Here is a 24,477-nt window from a genome sequence, read left to right on the forward strand (position 1 = left end):
AAGGGGGTGGGGGAAAGAGAGAGAGAAAGAAAGGGTACGTCCTGGAATGCCGCGTTGTTGGAAACGACGTCGGTTAACGCGTTATAAGTGGCTGCAATGAAATGTAAAATATGCTTGTTAACACGATAGCTCCCCCTGCGGGGACTTAAAAACGGGGCGAGAGGCGATGAGGGAGAAGGAGGAACGAGAGGTAGTTTGTAGGAGGTGGGGGCGAAGGAAGGGCGGCCCGCGAAAAGGGCAGCGACCGCGTCGGTGAAAAGGTAGGCAAGCGGGGAGATTCTCTGCCACTTTTATTAGAGGCCCGTGTACTCTTTTCCCTCGTCCTCTTATATCTTCATACATATCTTCGTGTACGTAACGAGACTAGTTTCCCTCTCTCTCTCTTTTTTTAACGCACCGGGACATTTATTCACCCGAGATTCAAGAGCCCTTGTACAAATGTGTAATAAGCTACGTGTATGTTTTCACGGTGTCAAAACGGTGGTCGGACCTTCTTGTAATTAGATGCGGAAAGTTTCACGACTGGAATACATTTTAAAGACTAATTAATTTTCCGGAACACCGTGTTGTTATTGTCGCAAAAGTGGCACAAACGTCGTGTTTTATTCGTAAATTGATATTTCTTCGCGTCATTAAATTTGAAATTATATATTTTTCGTGAGAAAATTATTCGAACCACGTCACACCAAAGTTGCACGAAAGTTAATTTAATCTTCGCAGTTGTTGCACAATTCAATCCTCCATTAACTTATGAATATTTGTGATTACGGGAAGTTTGGTCGTGTATAAATCACGTTATATGAATGTTAAATCAATTCTATTATAAATCACTGTTAATATATAAAATAACTGTAATGTAATTATAATTAAATTCTATTCAAATTAATTAGCTCATATTGACAATAAGGTCGGCACAACGACACAAATAAAAGAATGGCTGCCTAATCTGATACAAAGCCATACATATCGCACGCGTTATACAGGGTGTCCCAGACTTAACGAATCAGCCGTTAATGGCAGATTCCTGAGATCATTTGGAAACGAAAATCTTAATACCAAAATGTTGAGGAAGATGTAGTTTCGGCGCTACGAAAGATTAAAGATTACCAATCAGCGCGTTACGTTCTCCTATCAGGGACATAGCGCATCAAGGAGCCCGCGTACAGCGCGATAATATCGATATCGATAGAGGGATCAATGTAAAATAAAAAATAGGATTCTGCAGTGAGCGCGATTGTGTCTTCGATGCGACAGTAGTCAGTAGTTTGAACATTTTTATGAAGTCCTCAACATTTTGGTACTAGAATTTTCGTCTCCAAATGATCTCAGGTTAAGTCTGGGATACCCTATATTTCCAAAAATACAACCGAAAATAAATCCACTCAGCGATCAAGTGTTCATTCTCGATTACTTTTTTTTTATACGAATATATACCTGTTCTCGCGTATCGAACGCGCACATCATACATACGAATATGCGAAAGAATAAGCTCGTAATGTCGGTCGGTGGTGCTAACTGCGGCGAGCAATGTGAAATATGACCGCTCGTATCTCTCGTAGGCTCGCTTTACATGCAATTACGATTTGTATCGGGAACGTAATTTTCCTGAGGGGCGAAAGGAACGAAAGATCGACACGAGGTTTCCTCTTCGGTAAAAGCGGGTATCTCGACAGTCTACGCACGACGTGCCCGACGTAGGAGTTATACGAGGACGAAATGAAGGTTCTTGGCAAATTCGATTCCTGAAACCGTCCTCTCTTTCTCTTTCTCGCTCTCTTTCCCTTGGTTCTTTTGTCCTCTCGCCCCTATATTCGTTCCCCGATCTACGTGCGGCAGGTCCCTTGACATCTTCCGCACGTCTGGCAGCCTCTGTAATTCGCCGATATGTGCGAACCGTGTCGCCTGCATCCTATTTTGCTGTAATTGACGAGACTGGCTTTGCTCCGAGAACACCGATACGCCAAATCGGAAGAACGACGCGTATCGATGGCGCTTCCGCTCGGCGGAGCTTGTATCCTGTTAGGGATTGTGCGGCTATCGAGGTATCGATTCAGCAGCACAGACGCGTTAAAAGCGGTTTACGCGAAAAGTCTGCGCGTACATCGGCTGTTAAAGCTTTCTATGCTTCGCTCTCGTTTCTCTGTATCACTTACAACTTACAGAATTCTCTCTGCAAAACGTATCAGGAATTCTAAAAGTCCTTGGGTGGGAAAACCGATGTCCCTCATCGATTGTACCGAAAATGAAATTGCCAGCTTGATGAAGATTAATAAAACAAGAGGTAAAAACGCTCTTCCAGCATTCGAAATTTGCTTCTTCAAGATACAAGAATATCCAATAGAAGGGGAAATTGGATCGGCTCTAGCGTGGAACGTCCGCGAAAATGTAAGTAGAACGATCGATTGTTTACGCGACCAGTTTGAAAGGGGATCAGGTAGACGCCTAACCAGACTTCCGTTCCGCATTATCTTTAACGAGTTACCAGAAAGTTTCTGTAAGAGAACCCTTGGGAAGACTCAAGTGTGGATAAGAGAAAGGGGAGGAAAGGAAGAAGGCGACTCTCGGAAGCAGAGGTGCGTGTCTAGGACGCGAAGGGAACGAAGGAGAAGCGAGGAGCTTCCTGCAAAGAATATAAACAATGCGTTTTAATTAGAGTCCCTCGCCCCGATGAATGCACAATTGTTGCCCCGGGGGGGCTTTACACTTCGGCCCCGACGCCAGCCTCCGCGTTTCCATCTCTGCTTCCGGTAAGTAACGCTGCGTGCCGTGTATATCAGATGCCCCTGACGTGGATAAAACTAATTTCACCCTTCGCCTCGGAAGGGGCGCGCGGTTCATTTTTGCTGCATACTAATAGCGCGCGTATTACGGTAGTATCCAATTTCTATTCAACGAACGTTATTCGAGCAAAGTAACATAAATCAGAACCTACTACTGAAATAATTGTCCATGATACATGTGATAACAATCCTACAATTATATATATACAAGTGGACGAATAATAATTATTCATGCCATTGAAGCTTATTCATCTCTCGGTTATACTTATTTTTTTAGAAAATAATAAAATAATACACCAAAGTATAAAAAAGAATTATACATATTTATATAAAATATTAAAATCAATATAAAATTTAAATACCAAAATTTATAAAGAATAATTATATATATTTTTTTAATTACGTGTGTCATTTCTCCTGTAATAAAATTGAGAAATCCCTGGAGAAAGAATAACTTGGAAAATCACAAAATTAAAAATTTATTATGTATAAGTAAGTTATTATGTATAAGTATTTATAATGTTATATTATATATAAATAAGATATATATATTTCAAAACAAAGCATTATTTTATTTTAATTTACTATTTATATGTAATAAAAACTTTATATGAAATAAAAAATATACTATTTATATGTAATAAAAAATATATAAGTTTATAAAGACCTATAATTTTTCCAGTCAATTTAATTCCGTTTTTTTTTTGTACGTTTTGCTGAAACCTACCAGCGTTTTTCATATCGAAAGGTACGGGAGCGCGTGGCGCGACAAAATTCCGCAACAATCGACGATAAACGTGCCTTTTACTTTGAACACGTGACAATAATTCCGCTTGTAGGAGAATCGCGCGATTGTGATTGCCCCCCTGTGCCGCCTTCAAGTCGGCACATGTATGCGTGCGTGAGCCCATAGGACCTGTGATACACGTGACCGGCTTACATAACGCAGCGCCTATTGTAATGCGCAATGACAACGTCGTGTGTTAGCCCGGGTTCGATGGCGACGGTGTTGTTATGCGGTTGTCCCTCGCCCTCCTACAAGTCTCGCTGGAATTTCGCGATAAGGCAATTTATTGAAATCAAGGTACGATTAGTATCTTTGACATTGTTTACGATATATGGTGCAACTTACATTTTTTTTCTATTCATTTATTAATCCTAACAAAGAATGCAGATCGAATGTATATTGATGGTCTAAGATTGACTTGAACCTTTTTCCTTTTTTTTTTTAGTTTGACAAAACTATGTATGATACAAAAGTATCACATACACTTTCAAGATGTCTATTCAAAACTTGTAATAAAGTGAAAGTGTAAGTTCCCTGAAAATTCCCTTTCTTCCAAGTTTATTTAAAATGCCTGGTAAAGAGAATATTTTAGAGATTTTTTATGCGACTTTTTCTAAAATAAGATTTTTTATTCTATGCGTTTTCTAATTCTTTTCACTAACACAAAGGAAAAATACTTGAGTTTCAAGTATTAGATTTACAAATGTATTAAAAAAAACCGAATAGCTTTCGTTAAGATAAAAATCGTGCTGTACTGCACGATAATGTATTTTATTTTTTTTCTTGAAAAATACTGATTTTATGAAAAAAATAAAAGAAATAAAAAAGTTTCGAAATAAATCAAACTTTTTAATGCATATTTTTAGATGATCATATTCCGGCCCATTAAAAAGTTCTAATAAAAAATTGAATAGGGATTGCTAGTTTCATCCCCTTATAATAATATGGGAGGCTGAAAAAAATATTAATAAATAACCTTTTCACTAGTAGAAAATATCCACCTAATTTCATTTCTTTAACTTGTTCCACATTTGAGAAAAAAATAAAAACCTAATTTTTACCCCCTTTTTTGGAGAAGTGTAATTCCACAGGGAGGGATGTAGGAGTATATGAAAAATCCCCTTTAATTTTCGACAAAGAATCGTCTAAAATTTTTCGCACTTATTAAAAAACACCCTGTATAAACAGAGAAAATAATAATAATAATAATATAATAATAATATATTTTAAACACGATTTGACTTATTGGTGAATTATCGACTGTTTGCAATTTAAGTGTAAAATTATGAAAAAAAGATTTTTTTTTAAGTGCCAATAAAATTCCATGAGAAATCCTTGATTTTTCTAAATACAAAAGAAATCCGCGAGTATTCCAGGATTTCCATATTTTTAGGAAGTAGATTGTTTCAGAGGGTAGATCCTGATTTTCTTTAACATAAAAAACGACTTAAAACGATGTTTTTTTTTTCAAAAATGAAAATATGAAAATATATTATAAATTATTCAATTTTGCTGGGCGTGTTTTAATCTTTTCAAACGCGAAAATCTATTGTTGTTTTTATAAAAAAAAGATAAAAGCAACAAAATTATCAGTACTAATATTATTTTATTGTAATATCTTTTATGATAAGTTCAATAATATAAAGAAAATAATAAGAACTTTCACATAATGACCCAAAATATTGTTGCAGGAATACACACATTATTCAAGCGAAGAGACGCAAACGCGAACCATCATAGGAATCGAACGCAAAACAGGTACAGAACAAAATATTTCCCCTATCATTGTCTTTGAGCTCTCAAAACGGATTATTCCGAACATAATTGATGACGCGAATAGATTGCATGAGCGAATCGGCAGGTCAATCGCATAATTATTTTTAATCTCTCGCGCTTATCGCGCATATTCGCCGGTACAATATCATGTTATATACGAACGTAATGCCCGGGGTTATTATTCTCGCAGGGATCGACGACAATGAGGCATGAAAACTTAACTGGACCATAAAGAGCATGTGCGCGCCGTTTTACGAGTCTCTCTATCTGCGAATCGTCGCGAGCTGGCTTTCATGAAGCGACGAACGAACGTTTCGCGAGCCACCGACAACAAACGAACGCCATTTCTCCTCCGTTAGCGCCAAACCTCAGGAATGCAAAGCACGATGCATACGGAAACCTCGTCTTTTTTCGCGGCGAAAAGTTTTCGACCAAACCACACCAGGCGTCGACCAACGATATTGAAAAAACGACTTGCTATTTTGGCATCAAAACGTTACACGCGATCGTTGCAACGCGTCATCACTCGTGTTATATTTAATATCGCGATAACGGCGATATCGTTGCCAGTATAATTTTACGACATACTGCAACGCGACCATTAAAAATACATATTTCCTATATTGTATTATATGATATTTCTCGCTAACTTAATTATCTAAGAATAGTGCCTGAAAAATAAGTATCACTACGAGAAAGGTTCGTTCGGAAAAAATCTTCAGAAATAATCAGAAATTTAAAAAATTTCGATTAATTAAATTTTAATTAAATTTTGACAGTCATCGAATTAACTCATGGATACATATTTTTCCAAGTTTCTCGCGTCGATAAGAATTTCATCCCCTTATATCAGAACAAGATCGCGTAGAACATCGTAAAACGAGTATTTGTGCCGACCTTTTTGTCCCACAATTTCACCTGTAAACGACATAATGAGTCAAGCATTTTAATCAGTTTTCTTGCAACGACGAAATGTATTGTACCTTTTGTCTTTGCCAGGGTCTCCCTTCTTTGTACCGGCAGATTTCTTAGCCTCTTACGCGAACGAGAATTGTTGCCGCGTTATTGTACATATTGCGCGGCGTTATAGCCTTCGGAATTGGGTCAAACAGTTAACGATCGGTATCCAGGCTACGAGTCAAGCCCACCTACGCGAATGCACAGGCGTCGTTCTATCAACACGAAAGATAATCGCTTTTGGCGAACGATTCTCTGGCGCGCCATCGATTACCAATATTTTCCACGTTCCACCGCGGAAAATAATTAACTCTATAAACCACGAGACGTCGAATATTACGAGATTTAATTCAAAAGATGTTCGGCAACGCTATCTCGTTGTAAGGGCGCTGTTCGCAAAAGTGCCGCAAGATTAATTTAACCGTGATACAGTAAAATTGCGCCGTTTCTCATCATGCAAATAATTGCGAGTAAACTCTTGGATATTTATTCCTCACACGATCAACGTTAAAAAATTAATATACATTAATATACAATACATTAAAATTAATATACATACATAGTAAAAAATTGTGCGTCCATATGTTAAAATTTTCTTATGTTATCACGTTTTGATTAGTACTTCAATGTAAAATTAACATACAACCTATATGTTATTATTTTTATAACGTTTTCATGTGTTACATTTATGTCAACTTCATAACTTAACACTTTGTATATGTCTCTTAGAAATGGAATATTATTTTGAGTATTTTTAACATAATCATTTTAAACAATCAACATGTCTCAAAGTCAGTTTAACATTCTAGGAAAAATTAAAGTGACCCTTCAAATAATCTTAAACTTTGACATACAAAAATAATCAAATATACTAAAATCAAATGTTTCTATTACAAATAATTTAAGTTAAAATAATTACTATTATATGTTAATGTCCTCAACATTTCTTACGAGTTATTGTAACTATTTTTTCATGTAATTTTTAATTATATTTGTATGTTATTTTTACATTACACTTAAAGTCACGATAACAAAAATAAATGTAAAATATCGTGTCAATTATTTAACATTTTTAGTTTGTCGATAAGTAACATACGACAAATGCGTTAATTTAACTTAAAATTTAGAGTAGACTTTCTACGACATGTGAAAAATGTTATAATTAACATTTTATTTTTTACTGTGTATGTATTGAGGAGAAAATTTTATTATTTTCGATTCCTGTTTTTAATACGTCCAGATCTGCTCTTATAAAAGAAAAATATCTCTGCATTATAAATGTGATAAATTCACACTCGTCAACGCGCAGACTCTCCTAAACGATCTCTCATTAACGATATTTTATTAAAACGCCAAGTACGTGTCGAGTTGTAATTTCGATTCGACAAAAGGAAATGGCAGAGGTGGAGACAAATCGGACGGTTATCACGATTAGCGGAAGAGGAAGAGGGTCGTGTTATAACCGGCGACGTCGACGGTGTCGCGCGACGGCTGCAGAAATTAATATAGATCTCATTTCCTCGGTACGGATATATACCGAGCATTGTCTACGTGTTTCCCCGCTCTTCTTCTTAAATCCCTTACAATTCGATTGTGTGCGTTTACTCGCCGTCACGGGATTTCGTGCGAGATCGGAAGAACGAAAACAGCAACGCGACAATCGCATAACGTTTAATTAAATCAAATCTAATTAATTGAGCCAATTAATTTAAAACCAATCGATTTAGGTCAGAGATTTGCTGATTTTACAGTTTAAAATTATCACGTGTCGATGAAAAACAGTCAGATGCTGACTTGCGAATATCGCGCGGCATCTCTTCCATATTGAATGAATTTATAACAGACACGCGAAAAAAAGACAAGCGACAGCGGAAGGAGCGATGCAGCGGGATGCGCGACGCGATTAAAACAGAATCGCGAACGCAGCGACTTTTGATTAACTACTCATCGATTGCGCGGAATCGTATGCCGTGCCATACGGGACGGCACGATAGGAGGAGAATGCTGATAAGGGCGATGGCGACGCGAATAAACGCGATAAATAAACGTACGATTAATTAACAACAGGGCGCGCGCAGAGAGTTAGAACGCGCCCCCTTTCCTTCCACCCCCGCCGTCCCGTCCGTGACGCGGTAAATCAGCGGCGACGAGAATATAATAATTGAGAATCGACGCGTACACGCTCACACCTAATTGATATATCGTCAAGTTTTTGTCGATCGTTTTGATTTATCGTGGATGGTTTCGCCGCGCGAATACACCGTATATATCATTTGCGCCCTCGTTTACGTTAGTAGGATGAATTCGTTTTCATTGTTTTCCTACCCCCGCGTATGTACAAGAGAATAATATTTTTTTAAGGGGGTAGCGACTATCATCTCTCGCGCTTTGCAAACCACTTTCTACGCGAAACCGTTTTGCGTGGAATCTGTTACACTTCAGATCGGTTTTTCCAAAACAAACGCTTAATTAGTGTCTCACATGATTGATTCAACGTACACAATTAAAAAAATGTTAATTAAAAATAAAATGTTAATTATAACACTTTTCACATGTCCCAGAAAGTCCACTCTAAATTTTAAGTTAAATAACTTATTCGTCGTATGTTACTTATTGACAAACTAAAAATGTTAAATAATTGACACGATACTCTACATTTATTTTTGTTATCGTGACTTTAAATGTAATATAAAAATAACATACAAATTAATTAAAAGTTACATGAAAAAATAGTTACAATAACTCGTAAGAAATGTTGAGGACATTAACATGTAATAGTAATTATTTTAACTTAAATTATTTGTAATAGAAACATTTGATTTTAGTAAATCTGATTATTTTTATATGTCAAAGTTCAAGATTATTTGAAGAGTCACTTAAACTTTTCCTAGAATGTTAAACTGACTTTGAGATGTTGATTGTTTAAAATGATGATGTTAAAAATACTCAAAACAATATTCCATTTCTAAGAGACATATACAAAGTGTTAAGTTATAAAGTTAACATAAATGTAACACATGAAAATGTTATAAAAATAATAACATATAGGTTGTATGTTAATTTTACATTAAAGTACTAATCAAAACGTGGTAACACAAGAAAATTTTAACACAAATTTTAACAACAACAAATTTTTGCTGTGTATATCGCATCTCTCGTGTCTATCAATGACGGTAGTAATTAATGTCAATTAAATCGGCGATCAGCTGTTTTAAACGAAACCTCGTTTCAGCTTCTCGCTTTGAAATCATGTTACTAACCGCTCGTTTCAACTTCTCGCTTCGAAATCATGTTACTAACCGCCATTACACTCTTTTATTTACGCGTAAAGCCTGTAAAATATATTCGAAAAGTTTAGTCCCGCGTATTACGTGCGCAGTACGTGAAATGTGGATTTATTCGTGCACGTTCCTTAATACGGACGATCGCCGAGATACAAGCGATACGGCAGCGCATTTGCCAGCAAAATACTGTAAATGCGTCTGGAGTAAGTGCACAACACACGGACGCGCAGATATAGATTTCACCGCGACAGAGAAGGATAGCGAAAGTGGAGATGGCACGAAGCCTGCGTTTTCCACAACCCCCAGGTGCATCAACGGTCCTGCGGCGATGCTGGAGGAAGCAGATGAGGCGGAGGAGTCGGAGGAACCATGAGAGGAAAGGGGGGAGGGGGAGAGCGAGAGGGGGGAGAGGGATGGTAATATAACGCGAGGAATAGAACTTGGTAGAGACTCGGTTAATTAACGAAACCCACATGGGACAGGCCCCGTGCTGTGTCCAGACTGCCACATCCTGCTCCTGCTCCTCTTCTCTCCTCTCTTTCTCCGTCCCCGTGTCTCCTGTGCCCAATCCTCTCGCCATCTCTTCCATCGGTGTCATCCCTTCTCCCCGTTACTCTCTCTCACCCCCTCGCTCCCTCCTGCCCCTTGTCACTTGCTGCTACGAAAATGCGACTTTAGGACTGCACGTAAATAACTGCGCACCCTTATCCGCCTTTTGCCGAACGTATAAGAGCACGACGACGGAGGGTAAGCGACGTGATAAAGTCTCGGCGGAGAAAGGACCGGCCGCAACAAGGGAGGACGATCTTGTCCGGTCCCGCGCTTAATTAAAGAAATTCTTGTTTACTCCCGGCCGTTTCCGAAACCGCGCTCGATCCACCTTGCCCTTCGCCCCGCGTTATACGGATATGGAATGCGGATAATTTGTATTGGACAGAAATCCGGGGCATCGAACTCGGGAATTTCTAACCGGGACGCCTAGACACGCGATATAACGTGCGCGATATGATAGTTCCGGCGATGATCGGGATGTGGGTGAAATCGGGAAGTGAAAACGGGTAGTATTATATGTTAAATAGCTCCGAGATACTCTCTCCCGCTTACGGAATTTCATTTTGTATAATCGAAATTGTATCAAATATTTCAGCTGAATTTACGAAAGTAGTAATATTATCAGCATGTTTATTATCAGCTGTTCGTTATCAATAAATTATATTCGCGATTGCTTTAGAGAATTTAAATTAAAGTGTAAAGGAATTTTTAATTATCTCGAAAATAAGGTATAATTATTCTATAAATTAATCTATTTTAAAAATTATTCTATAAATGTATAAATAAAATACAAAATGCAAATCTGTAAAATCACTTTTATAGTAACTTTTACACTGGAAAAATTTTTGAATCAAGAAATTATTAATTATTATTATAGAATATACTTGTAATTTCATTAAAAAATTTTCAAACATAATCATATGTTCGCGCAAAAAAATTTCGATTTTCTAAAAAACTATTACAATTTCTAGTCTTTACTGAATATTAAACTGAATATCAAAAATAAATATTAAAATTTTATATATAAATTAAATACAAAATTTTAATTAAGAATTTAATATATAAAATTTTAATTTTTAATTAAATATAAAATTTTAAATATTAAAATAATATTAAAATTTTCCAATTTTTCATATCTGATAAAATTAACATTTGAAATGTTTACATGTTTGAAACAAGCGAGTCTTGAAAAAGAGGATTAGGGGCGATCGCGTTTCTCGTTTCTTTCTCTCCGACGTGGATACAATCACTGACTACTTCGCATTTACTTTCGTGCCCTTGCTCGAACGAGATTTAATTCCCCGCAGGTCGAATTAAACGAAACGTCAGTGAACCGTCTACGTGACGTTCCACGTGGTCGAGGACGGCGCGGAATTGTTGCCCCGTCCTGGCCAACGTAGGATTGAGAACGAAGGGGGCGAAGGTAGCAATGGTGGATGGGCGCAAAATAAACAGCGAAACATTTGTGCGGGACAGTCGAACGGATAGATGGGCAAACCGACGTCCGTGTGGAACAGGATAGCGTCGCTATCCTGTCTGAAAGACGAACGTCCTTCAATTATCCGTACGCAGTACCGGACATACCCGCTGTTGTAACGAGCCCTCGCCGTAAAACATGTCTGTACTAAACGTTTCTCGCGATGCGCTAGTTAAATTGCGAGCGCAATATAGGTCCGCTGTGTGCGTATACAACAGTCGCTCGTGTGCTTTTAAATCATTGTGTTATATGTTTCCTCTCTGCCTCGTTTCCCCACTAATATAACATCTTCTTTTTTTTCTGTCAAAGTATTTTTTTTAAATATTTTCATGCGTATAAATATTTGTGCAAAAATTCCAACTGAAAATAACACAAATAAACACGCGTAATAAATATTTATTTTACCTATTTTATACAATTTTTTATATTTATTTTATATTTATTTTACCTATTTTATACAATTTATTTTTTTTTCTGATTAACAAAGAGCGACGAACTCTATTGCAAACGATTATACTAAACATTGTCGTTTCAAACAACTCGTTTTTAGAGAGATACACAAACCACAATTAAACATATTTTCTCATTGCGCTTATATTGCTCTTACAAGCGCGATAAACTCTAGCGTCATTTTACGAAACGGTCAAAAAGGATGTGAATTATGAGAGAGGTCACGCAGCATACTATATTATACCTATAAATTGTCATTTTTGAATTTTGCAAGTCACAACCTCATGCCGTAAATAAACTCCGGCGCTCTTGGCAAGTTGCTGCTTTTTCTACGAAAGATTTGCGGAAGAGGAGCGCGACGTGAATGCTGCATACTTGCTTATTCAACATATTTCATCTAAACTTCCACTCGTTCTTGCGTGCGCTCCTTTTTATCGAAATTCTTGCATGTTCGTCATGCTTGTGTTATGCAAATTTTTCATCGCACAAGATATCATCGCCAAAAATCATCACTACTGTCTAAGACATCGATCGAATTTTTGTGTAAGAGGGGAAATTGAAATTTTTTTTTTAATTTTATATTTTATTCCAAGAATTTCGAAATTTATATTTCCAAGAATTTTAAGAACGGAAAGGAAGTATGATATTTTTTTCAATAAATAGGAGAGCTTCTTTCTCTCTCTCGCAGGATGGAAAAATGTTATACTCCATATTCCCATAGACTCTACGCCATTTTATCCTTGTGCAGCTTCCCTTATGCTAAAAAGATCCAGACAATATGTAGATATATAACAGGAGATGGCTATGAGAGATATACATGATACATATATAGCATTGAATTGAAACGTACCAACAGCATCATGTACATCACGCGTATCACATGCAGGCGAAAGGAGCTAGAGAAGCTCAAGAAGTAACGCGAACGTGTGGCGAATAGAAAGACAATCGAGAATGACAGAAGCGCGTGGAAGACTGGAGCGAGAACCTGAAGGGATTTGCGAGGCACGTTTCACCTTTGGAGTTTGCAGGTATACGCCGGCCTCTTGAAAGCACTGTCGAGTTCGTTCTGAAAGTCTCCCTCCCTATCGGGCAAGGGAGGACGAGGGAGAGAGAGAGGGAGGGACAGGAAGGGAGAAAGCTTCACTTCGGAGAGCTTAAACCGAAAACATAATCAAATCTCGCTGAGAGCCGCCGCGGTGCAAAGTTACTAATTGCTTAATTTCCCTCGCTCCACTCCAGTCTTCTTGTCTTCTAGCATCCTCCTTTGCGAGGCGCTCCGCCTCTTTCTGTTTCTCACCCCCTCGACCTGTCTTATTTTATCGAGCCCATTCCGCTGGCCTACCCATCATTCTTCCGTCTTTGACACTATTGCGGACTTACTCTTCTTTATTTTTTTCTTCCTCCACTCTTTATCCTTTCTTAAGGAGTTATATCTAGTTATAAAAGTAAAAAAAAAAACCGATTTTTATGTTTTTATATCTTCTTGAAGTATATCATGTTGAAAATATTTCCTAAAAGTTTCAAATTAATCGGATGCAAATTGATAGAGTTATATAAGTATATGTTTCATGAAGCACCAGAATGTATGACTTTGTTTAAACACGACTACAAAGCTTCAGCTCTGATGTTTTGAGGGCTATCAAGCCAATATATGAAGATTTAAATAAACTAAAATTATATGGGCCCGGAATAGATGATTCTGTTTCTCATTCTGTAAATTAAAAAATCTGCATTTTATTTAAAAGTAAACTTGACACAAATCTTAAACGCGTTTTTCTCGAAATCACTTTTTCAAAGTCGATGAGCAAGATATTTCGAAAACCGTTACACCGATTTGCTTGAAATTTTACAGGCTTCTTCTAGATATAAAAACCTAGTAGATGAACAAAGGATTTTTTTTTAATAAATACTTTTTTTTACTTAATAAAAAATGAGCAAGTTTTAAGTCGAAAAAGAATATCTTGATGTCAAATGGCTGCCATTTTGTCCCAAAACAATTTTTCGATTAATCCTTCGTTCATCTACTACACAATTTCATACATTAACTACAGTTTATCGAATTTTTGATATCAGATGAATCAGCTTCGAATAGCACTGTTCACCGCGCAGCGCTTTTTAAGAAACAATATCCGGAAGAATAGTTATAACTTTTACATTTTTTAATATTTTATTTAAAAAAATATATAATAACATCCTTAATATGTGTACTTTTAAATAAAAATTAATTTGTAAAAAAAAATTATTACACTTTTCAAAAAAAATTCCCAAACATCATACTTTTTTTGGCCTGCTGACTAGACATAACCCCTTAAGCTCGTATAATTTTGAAAATAATAATCCACTAAATTTAACTGCATACTATTTATTTAAAAATTTATCGAGACCTACTACTTCTCGAGGCGTTTAATAAAATATGCAAAATTTCGTGTCGCAAACAAGTGTATTTACGCACGGATTGAAACAGTTTTTTTCTACAATATCACCGAGAAAAGAGTACAAGTTGCAGGAAAATCGCCCAAGGCAAGAGCGCGTAGTACTTCCTTCCGTAGAGGAAGGAAATTGTACGCGAGAAAGAAACGTTTTCGCCTGTCGTCAAGTGTTATTCTCTACCTTCTCTCTTGGCTTCCTTTACTCTATCGCATTTTATTCTCCGTTCCATTTCGCACAAGTTTCGCCTCCTCTCGTATTATACGAGACTATTCCTCGAGAGCCAGCAGATTATCTTATTCGTAAAAATCTTATTCGTAAAAATACGATGTACACATGCAAAACATGTGTGTAATACTAAATTATAATGAACAAATAAAAATATAATAGGTGCTACATTTAATTTTCAAACTCTATTATTGTTTGCGAAATGGCACGTCCAAAATATATACATGCACCTTGATGTGTATCTCTTCGAAACACAATCTCCTATAAACGCTGCAAATACTATCATGACGGTTGTCGCTTGCGTCATTATAGTAAACCGATAAGGACGGAAATAGTTTGTGCATGCCAAGTCGTTGTCAAGTTTACGATACGTGAAGTAAATTCGAAATGCAATCGATCTATTCAAAAGCAATGAGTCGTACAAACGCGATTCCATACGCGAAACGAGCTTTGAAACCATCTGCCATGTTTTGCGCGCAAAAGTTTTCATCTCCTTCTCTCGTTCTATTCGCGAAATGAAGAGATATTTAAAGGCGATCTTAGATATTCGTTCGCAAATATGTATTTAATAATATCTTTTACTCAATCCAAGTGTGAAAAGGTACATGTCACTGATTTGGACTCGGATATTTTGACGAGTGCATTAATTATTTACTTTTAAATTAACGAAGATATCGTATAAAATAAAATGTGTTAATAAAATTATACATTTGTTAGATCATTATGTATATTTAAATCTTATAAATAAATTCAGATGATCTGAAGATTTCATGATTTTTATTTTTGTTCAAAGTTTCAGGTACAATTAAAGCATTTTTGGAATTTTAAAATAAGTTTATTGTGCATGACTCTTTAATATAAGTAAAATATATTTTAATATGTTTTAAGCTTAAAATATTTCACATTTTTTATAAATATATTATATTTTAAAATAACTGTTTGTGTATTAAATAAAGTGAGACTTTAAAATACTAACATCTGATACCGGCTAAATAGTCATAAAATTTGGTCAGTATTATCTAAATCCTAGAAATATTATAAACTATCAAGAAATATTGTGTGTATATAATAAGATGTAAAATAATTAAAATATATAAAATAATATATAAAATAGTTTAAATATAAAAGAATATGTATATATATTATTATTTAAATATAGAAAAAATATTTTTAATAAAAAATAATACAAAAGGTGTTGGTAAAAAAAAATAAAATCAATAAAATTATATAAGACTTTAAAATTTAATATTGCAAAATAGATTTTTTAAGTTCTTAAGCTATTAAAACCAGTCTTCAGAATTTTAAAATTAAAGCTGTTAAGGCTAATATCATATTTACATAAAAACAAAAATATAAAAAGAAAATTATCAAAACTCTCTATCAATTTTTTTAAAAATTCTCTGAATCTCAAAATTCCATGAGAATTGCTTAAATTTTTCAAGGTAAAAAGATTTAATATTGTAAATTATATAAGATTTTAAAATGTAATATTGTAAAAGAATAGATTTTTTAAGTTCTTAAGCTATTAAAAACATAGTCTTCAAAATTTCGAAATTAAAGCTGTTAAGGCTAATATCATATTTATATAAAAACAAAAATATAAGAAGAAAATTATCAAAACTCTCTATCAATTTTTTAAAAAATTCTCTGAAAAATTCTCAAAATTCCATGAAAAATGCTTGAATTTTTCAAGGTAAAACAAAAACCTGAATTCCAAGTTTTCAAAATATTTTCCTAGAAGTATATCTAGATTTTTATTATCACGATTATTCTATGTATTTGCAAGATGCGATATATGTAATCAAATATCTTTACAGAAACGTACCAAAATGCAACGAATAAAACATGAATATTTAGCAAACGACACAAATATTTGTAACGTTGTTACAAAACGTCCAAAGACTTACAAATTACTAGGCGGCCTTTCAGAGGCCTTTATTAATGGCATGGCGTGACTACCTTCCCACTCGCACGAGCAAGCAGCCGTAAAGTTCCACGGGTCGGGTGAGGGAAAGTTAACGCAAATTTTCCACCTTAACGTTTGTCTTAAGGAGCGTACCTCGCGTTTCTTTCGTCGCAAAGGTACTGCCGCACCATCGAATAAATTTCAAAACGCCGCGAGAGAACGTATAGACGCGAATTCTCTCCCCGCAATGGTAATACTATCTCGAAATATACGAGGTAAAGCACAACGTGAATTTTACCGCCGAGCTTTTCCTTAAAGCCGTCTTAAATTTCTTTTCGTAAGGGAAAGAACGCGTAGAGAAAATGAGGGGAGAGGAAACAAGCGTGACGGACCAAGAAAGTGAAATACAAAAAGCCGAAGAGGAGAGAGAGGGAGAGAGAGGGAGGAAAGGCAAAGTAATAGCTACGGACCCTGCATCCCTCCCTCCCTCGATATACACGTTTCGAGCTACCAGAGTAATCGATCTGTCGGACGATACTCGTGCCAATGAATCGCTCGAGCGCGATTTCACGCGAAACGAGCTCCGAGACCACCCATCACTTCCCGACGGGGAAGGGAACCTTCGACCGTGCAGGTCACCTTCGGTGAAGGATGGTCCGTTCGATCGCGATAAAATGATCCCTCCACCCAGCTTTTGGCCGATTTAACAAATCGTCTCTCGGTCCGGCCGAGAAAACGAAAGGAACGAGTTTCATGTTGGTTGCCGAGACGTTCCAGACTTTCATCTGGGCGTGTATCGACCAATTTCCGACAGTCATTTACATTTTACATCCTTCTTCCCGATCGCGCTGTTCGCGAGGAAGCGATAATTAAGTCTTGCTTTTGCTCGATCGAAAGTAGTATCGATACATCGTTTTGCGATTTTTCTTCACATCCGCGAAATATATGCTACGTCAAAGATATTTGAATCTTTTTCGGAACAAACGACTCGGTAAATAACGCCCAATCGATTTCTTTCAGATTATTTCCTTTCGCAAAAAGTGGACGGTAAGTCTCTGAAAAACAGCGGCCATGCGGGCGAAAATGTAATAAAGGAGAAGACACATTCGCGAAGAAGAAATAAATCGTCGATCTTTTCGTTTTACGACTCTTGATCTCCTCTTTCGGAGGGAGAAATAAAAGAAAAAATATAAGGAATACGCGATGGTCACACTAGAAGTATACATGAGATTCTCTTCGCTTAAAAAAACTTGAATAGACATCGTTAAAATTTAAAGAACTTTCAGTTATATACATATTTCATTTGTTGCATAAGCAAAATGAAGTTCAAAGTAATTTGAAGAGAGCCTTTTAAAAATTCAGAATTTTATAAAGAAAAATACTAAAAAGTATATACTTTTAAACTAACGTTGAATAATATATCTTCTTCTCTTTTGATACATATGAAAAATGTATTAAAAATATAATATATATGAATATGTAATATAATGTAATGTGAAAACGTGCAAGTATTTTTCTAATGTAATATTATTTTGCGTACGTAAAAAAATCGCAAAAATCGCGATATGTCAATACTATTTTCAATCGACGAAATGTCAGAGATCCATGTGTTTCCTTCCAAAGTTTTTGTTATAAATATATTTTACAATAATACATAAAAATAAATCGAAATTATTTAGATTTTAAGTATTTCACAAAAGAAACGCGACAAATTTTTACACCGTAAAGGCAATTTATCATTTCTGTCATAATCAAGGAATGCGCGATGATCACATCCAAAGTATACATGAGATTCTCTTCGCTTAAAAAAACTTGAATCGACATCGTTAAAATTTAAAGAAGTTCCCGTTATATACATATTTTATTTGTTGCATAAGCAAAATAAAGAGTACAAAGTAATTTGAAGAGAGCCTCTTAAAAATTCAGAATTTTGATAAAGGAAAATAATAGGAAGTATATACTTTTAAACGAGCGTTGAATAATTTATCTTCTGTTCTTTTTATACATATGAAAAATGTATTAAAAATACAATATATATGAATATGTAATATAATGTAATGTAAAAATGTGCAAGTATTTTTCTAATGTAATATTATTTTGCGTACGTAAAAAAATCGCAAAAATCGCGATATATCAATACTATTTTCAATCAATGAAATGTCAGAGATCCACATGTTTCCTTCCAAAGTTTTTGTTATAAATATATTTTAAAATAATACATAAAAATAATTCGAAATTATTTGGATTTTAAGTATTTCACAAAAGAAACGCGACAAATTTTTACACCATAAAGGCAATTTATCATTTCTGTCATAATCAAGGAATGCGCGATGATCACATCCAAAGTATACATGAGATTCTCTTTGCTTAAAAAAAACTTGAATAAATATCGTTAAAATTTAAAGATCTTCCCGTTATATACATATTTCGTTTGTTGCATAAGCAGAATGAAGTTCAAAGTAATTCGAAGAGAACCACTTAAAAATTTACAATTTTGATAAAGGAAAATAATAGGAAGTATATACTTTTAAACGAGCGTTGAATAATTTATCTTCTCTTCTTTTTATACATATGAAAAATGTATTAAAAATACAATATATATGAATATGTAATATAATGTAATGTAAAAACGTGCAAGTATTTTTCTAATGTAATATTATTTTGCGTACGTAAAAAAATCGCAAAAATCGCGATATAACAATACTATCTTCAATCGATGAAATGTCAGAGATCCACGTGTTTCTTTCCAAAGTTTTTGTTATAAATATATTTTAAAATAATACATAAAAATAATTCGAAATTATTTGGATTTTAACAAAAGTATTTCACAAAAGAAACGCGACAAATTTTTACACCGTAAAGGTAATTTATCATTTCTGTCATAATCAAGATCATGATAGTCTTATGTTACAAATATCCAGTTGCATGCACAATATGAATATCGCATAACAGTGCTATTAGTAATGTAACCTACACTAACTTGACGTATAATATAGCTATCACGTTTGTGACGAAATCATTTTGAAAAGATTAGACTGATACTATAAAATGAAAATGTGTAGAGATGCAAATATCTCAAAATTTTATCAATTTTCAAAATCTGTTATATGCATATATTATATATTGATTGCGTCAATAATTTAATTATAATCTATAGAGGAAATTTTTAGAAGCAATAATTTAAGTCAATAATTTAATTATAATCTATAGAGGAAATTTTTGGAAGCATTGAAATCGTAAAAGTCACATGTAACGTAAGAAGAAACACATAAAGTTATCTCTGTTCTTTTATTCCAGAATATAACCGGCAAGATAGTCCACTTTTACTACTGTTCCCATTCTCTCCGCGATCTTCTATTAAAAATTCGTGAGAATCCATTTAGCCGTAGAAATTAGAAAGTAGTCTTATCTCCCTTGCTTAGCTTTATATATTCGTAACAAGATAAAATTTTAAAGTCACGAGAGAGAAATCTTTGCAGCAGCAATTTTACGTAATTCTGCGAGATTAAAATCTTTATTGTATTTTTTTATTTGCACAAATTCTTATCAAAATATATATAATATTCAATCTTACAAATTTTTTACTTATCAAACATTGATAAGTAAATTATACGCGCACAATTTTAATCTGTATAGTATAATTAACTGTCTCTCTTATATATTTGCAAAAATATACTTTTAGCAATGTAAACACACGATAAAGTATACAATATCGTATAAAATGATCTGCAATCGACCATGTGATTGCCTTTGCATCTCTTTCAAGTTTACATTATACGCTGCATTATGATCGTTAAAACGATACGACCGGCTGAATCACAGTGACAGTCTTTCTGAGAATTTTCATGCACGACTATAATCATAACGCGTCTTATCTGGACTCGCTTAAGGCACGATAACTGCGGACAATATCGTTAGCGAGCGATACTTTTGGACGCACGAAAGAGTCGTCGGGAGACGCGGAAGCTCAAAGAGAAGAAAACAGCAAGTTTTCAAGCGCCCGTTAGCCTTTACACTCGGCATTTAGCCCCTTCGATGTAATCGGCGCCATTGAAAAGGGCGATTTATATCTCGTTATGTTCTACCGCGGCCAGGGAACGCCCTTTGTTCGTGACCCGTGGGAAAAGTGGCCTCCTAAGATACATTTCGTACCCCCTAATCTGCGTACCACGAGACGCTTTCTTATCTCGTGGCTCCTTCCGCGTCATCCACCCCCACCACCCCTTCCATCCCCCCGGCGTCTGCTCGCGGTCTTTGTCCGTCTTATTTCGCGTCTTTCTATTCCACGGCCGTTTCCCGAAAGGATCGTCGAGAGACTCGAGGAATCCGCCTCTCGTTCCACAGCGAGAGAGAAACAAACGAAACTCGAGGAAATCGCCTTTGCTATAGTGACGCGCCCGCTATGTCGTCCCCCTTCCCTCCCCCCCTCTCTCCCTCGCCTCTCTTTGCCTCGTTGCTTCCCGCTTCTATGCGGCGAATTCGTTTTCCGCGGGGATGAAAGAAAAGCTCCGTGGCCGTAGAGACGACCGGCACCAAAACGAGAAAATTTCTTTACAAATATATGTCTTTTGGGCTTACCCTTTCTATCTATAAGAGACTACGTTACATAAGCGTAGCGGAAAGATCTCTCGCGAGCGGAAAACGCGTGTGTTTATAATATATAATTTATAAATATCTCGTACAATATATACATTTTTCAGAGATTTTATAAAATATAATATAGTTTTTTTATATATATATTTTGTAAATTATTTTTCCTTTTCTCACCCCTCGGTAAATTATCTCTAGCTATTTTATTTTTCCATCTCGTTGCAATTATAGTCGCGAAAAATACTATACGGAAAGAGGAAAAGCGATCGTGAATGAAGATAGGGAAGAAAAGAAGCTGTTGTTTATACGACTTGCGAACCGCGACGTTTTCGCCCTCCAAGGAAACTTGATCCTTCCACGCCTCGATTCCGCTCTCCTTTGACCGTTCGCTTTTAGGTACGTACGGCTTTCGTACGGGCGGCCTCGCTGCAAACGAGTTTTCGAGTTCCTCCCTTGTGGGTCGGGAAATTCCACAGGTTGTCCCTTCCACGGTAAATGCCCGTGTTTGTTCCTTTCGTTTGGCCCGGACGCGCGTTCGCTTATCAGCGGTATCGCTGGCTCGAGGCAATGTCCGTTTGAGAAGATCAAGAAACCGGTCGTACGGTCGCGAAAATCCCATTTTCTCGACCGGCTCTTTGAATCCGAGCAGAGTGAACCGTGAAGCTCTTTCAGCCCTCTGTATTTAAGGCCCATTGTAACCGTTGACCCGGCAGCTTAATTTGGTCGTCAGCTAAATCGCAATACCGCACGCGTCCTTTCTTTCTACGATTTGCGATTTACGATAAAGCACCGCTCAAAGAAGCCGTTTGTGGTCCGCTCCTACGTTTTACTTTGCTGTTTCGTAACGAGATATATATACGCGATATGTATTTACAAATTGATTTCACATTTATACAGGGTGTTTCTCGATAAGTGCAAAAAATTTTAGGAGATGATTCTTTGTCAAAAATTAAGGGGGGTTTTTCATATAAACATATACTCCTACATCCCTCCCTGTGCAGTTACACTCTTCCAAAAATGAAGATAAAAATTAGGTTTTTATTTTTTTCTCAAATTTGAAACAAGTTAAAGAAATGAAATTAGGTCGATATTTTCTATTAATAAAAAGGTTATTTATTAATATCTTTTTCAGCTTTCCGTATTGTTATAAAGGAGATGAAACTAGCAATCCTTATTCAATTTTTTATTAGAACCTTTTAATGGACCGGAATATGATCATCTAAAAATATGCATTAAAAAGTTTGATTTATTTAGAAACTTTTTTATTTCTTTTATTTTTTTCATAAAATCAGTAGTTTTCAAGAAAAAAAAAATACGTTATCGTGTACAGGACGATGCTAAATAGCATAGGTTTTGAATTACGAAAAGTTAAATTTTAAAATAAAAATAAAATTAGAGTAAATGTTGGGAAAATTGGAAAAACAAAATTATAATAAAAACCTAAAAACTTAAAAAATAAAAACCTAATTTTTACCCCCATTTTTGGAGGAGTGTAATAAATAAATTACAGGGAAGGATGTAGGAGTTTATATGAAAAACCCCCCTTAATTTTCGACAAAGAATCATGTCCTAAAATTTTTCGCACTTATTAAGAAACACCCTGTCTACCTGACTGGTGCGTGCTATCTTTTTATATTTCGTATAAAATCTTTTTATCGAAAACCTCAGGCTAGCGAAATAGCTTTCAACCTCACCTAAACCGCCGCGAAAGGTGAGACGAATTATCTCGCCGAGAATACCCGTAGGTGCTTCTCTCCTTTCCACCCCCACTCTCCACCCTGCCTGAAGAATTAAACGCACGCGGACTTTATACAATGACAATTCTTGCGGCAACCACACAGTACGGTCTTCTCGTACACATATACATGTATATATATTCTCGGTCCCGCTTCTAGAAGCGCGTTAAGTGCACGTAAGCAAATGCTTCCTCCCTCCACTTTCTCGAGAGCGTCGTAAGGTTTACGTTTCGACTCCTCCGTTTGCATTCCGTCGCGCGGCTGAATATTCCACGAAAGAACCTCCCGGGTCCGCCTTCCCCTTCCTTCCGGATGTCGCTGGAAACCGCTGGGAAGAGAGACGTTTGAGAGACGATGTCTCTCGCGAGCGAGAGTCGAGAGGGTGGAGGAGAGAGGGGAAGGGGAGCGTGCATAATTCAGTAGTAATGTCGTGAGTTCATTCCGGTAACGGAGGAGTTGCGCGTATGGTCGGTCGAGTTCCATCAGTCCGGAACTTTCCGCTATTATTACTATTTGCCCTGATCTCTCTTCCTTCTCTCTCTCTCTCTCTACCTCTATCTCTTTCTCTTGCGAACCACGTAGTCGCATTTATGACGATCGTCTCGTTGCCGTTAACGAACCATTTCGTCGGCGACAACGAGCAGGGGTGTCGAAATATTCGAGACGGGCGTCCTCCAGATTATAGATAGCACGCGTTTTGACGTCTCGAAGGGCGCTAAGCAAACGTTGATTGCCGCTTGAGAAGCAATTTCAGAAACGCAAAATTACGAGCCACGTTAAATACATGTGGTATCGTCATTTCTTTTCTCTAAAACCGCAGAATTTAGAACACGCGACATTAATATGATTGATTGAGAAATTTAAAAATTAGGAACAAGGGACGAATTATGACAAGTTTACGAATTATAGTAAGGAACGAATTATAGTAGGTTTATGAATTATAACAAAGGGCGAATTATCGTAAGGGATGAATTATAGCAAGTTTATAAGTTATAACAAAGAATGAATTATAGCAAATTTACGAATTATAGCAAGTTTACAAATCATAGCAAGGGACGAATTATAGCAAGTTTACAAATCATAGCAAGGGACGAATTATAGCAAGTTTATGAATTATAAAAGGTGAATTATCGTAAGGGACGAATTATAGCAAGTTTATGAGTTATAATAAAGGATGAATTATAGCATTTACAAATTATAGCATGGGGTGAATTATATCAAGGGATAAATTATAGCAAGTTTACGAGTTATAGTAAGGAACGAATTATAGCAAGTTTATAAATTATAACAAAGAATGAATTATACTAAGGAATGAATTATAGCAAGTTTATGAGTGATAACAAAAAATGAATTATAGCAAGTTTACAAATTATAGCAAGGGATGAATTATAGCAAGTTTACGAATTATAGAAAGTTTACACAGTAAAAAATAAAATGTTAATTATAACATTTTTCACATGTCCCAGAAAGTCCACTCTAAATTTTAAGTTAAATTAACGCATTTGTCGTATGTTACTTATCGACAAA

General features: G+C 35.8%; 1 protein-coding gene and 1 long non-coding RNA gene across 2 annotated transcripts in view; one reads left to right on the forward strand and one right to left on the reverse strand.

The window, feature by feature from the left end:
• The window catches only part of Phyhd1 (Phytanoyl-CoA dioxygenase domain containing 1), a 164,975-nt gene that overhangs the window by 133,291 nt on the left and 7,207 nt on the right, over positions 1 to 24,477 (reverse strand). The window lies entirely within an intron of this gene.
• LOC145966349 (uncharacterized) overlaps positions 1 to 24,477 on the forward strand; it is a 129,920-nt gene that overhangs the window by 38,637 nt on the left and 66,806 nt on the right. The window contains exon 2 of the long non-coding RNA XR_014437028.1: positions 5,259 to 5,325. This is a non-coding gene — a long non-coding RNA (uncharacterized LOC145966349). The remainder of the gene's footprint in view (positions 1 to 5,258; positions 5,326 to 24,477) is intronic.

This window comes from Camponotus vicinus, unplaced genomic scaffold (genome assembly GCF_025532165.1).
Source record: "Camponotus vicinus isolate PSW18456_S1 unplaced genomic scaffold, iyCamVici1.0 SCAF_2, whole genome shotgun sequence".
Taxonomy (NCBI): Eukaryota; Metazoa; Arthropoda; class Insecta; order Hymenoptera; family Formicidae; genus Camponotus; species Camponotus vicinus.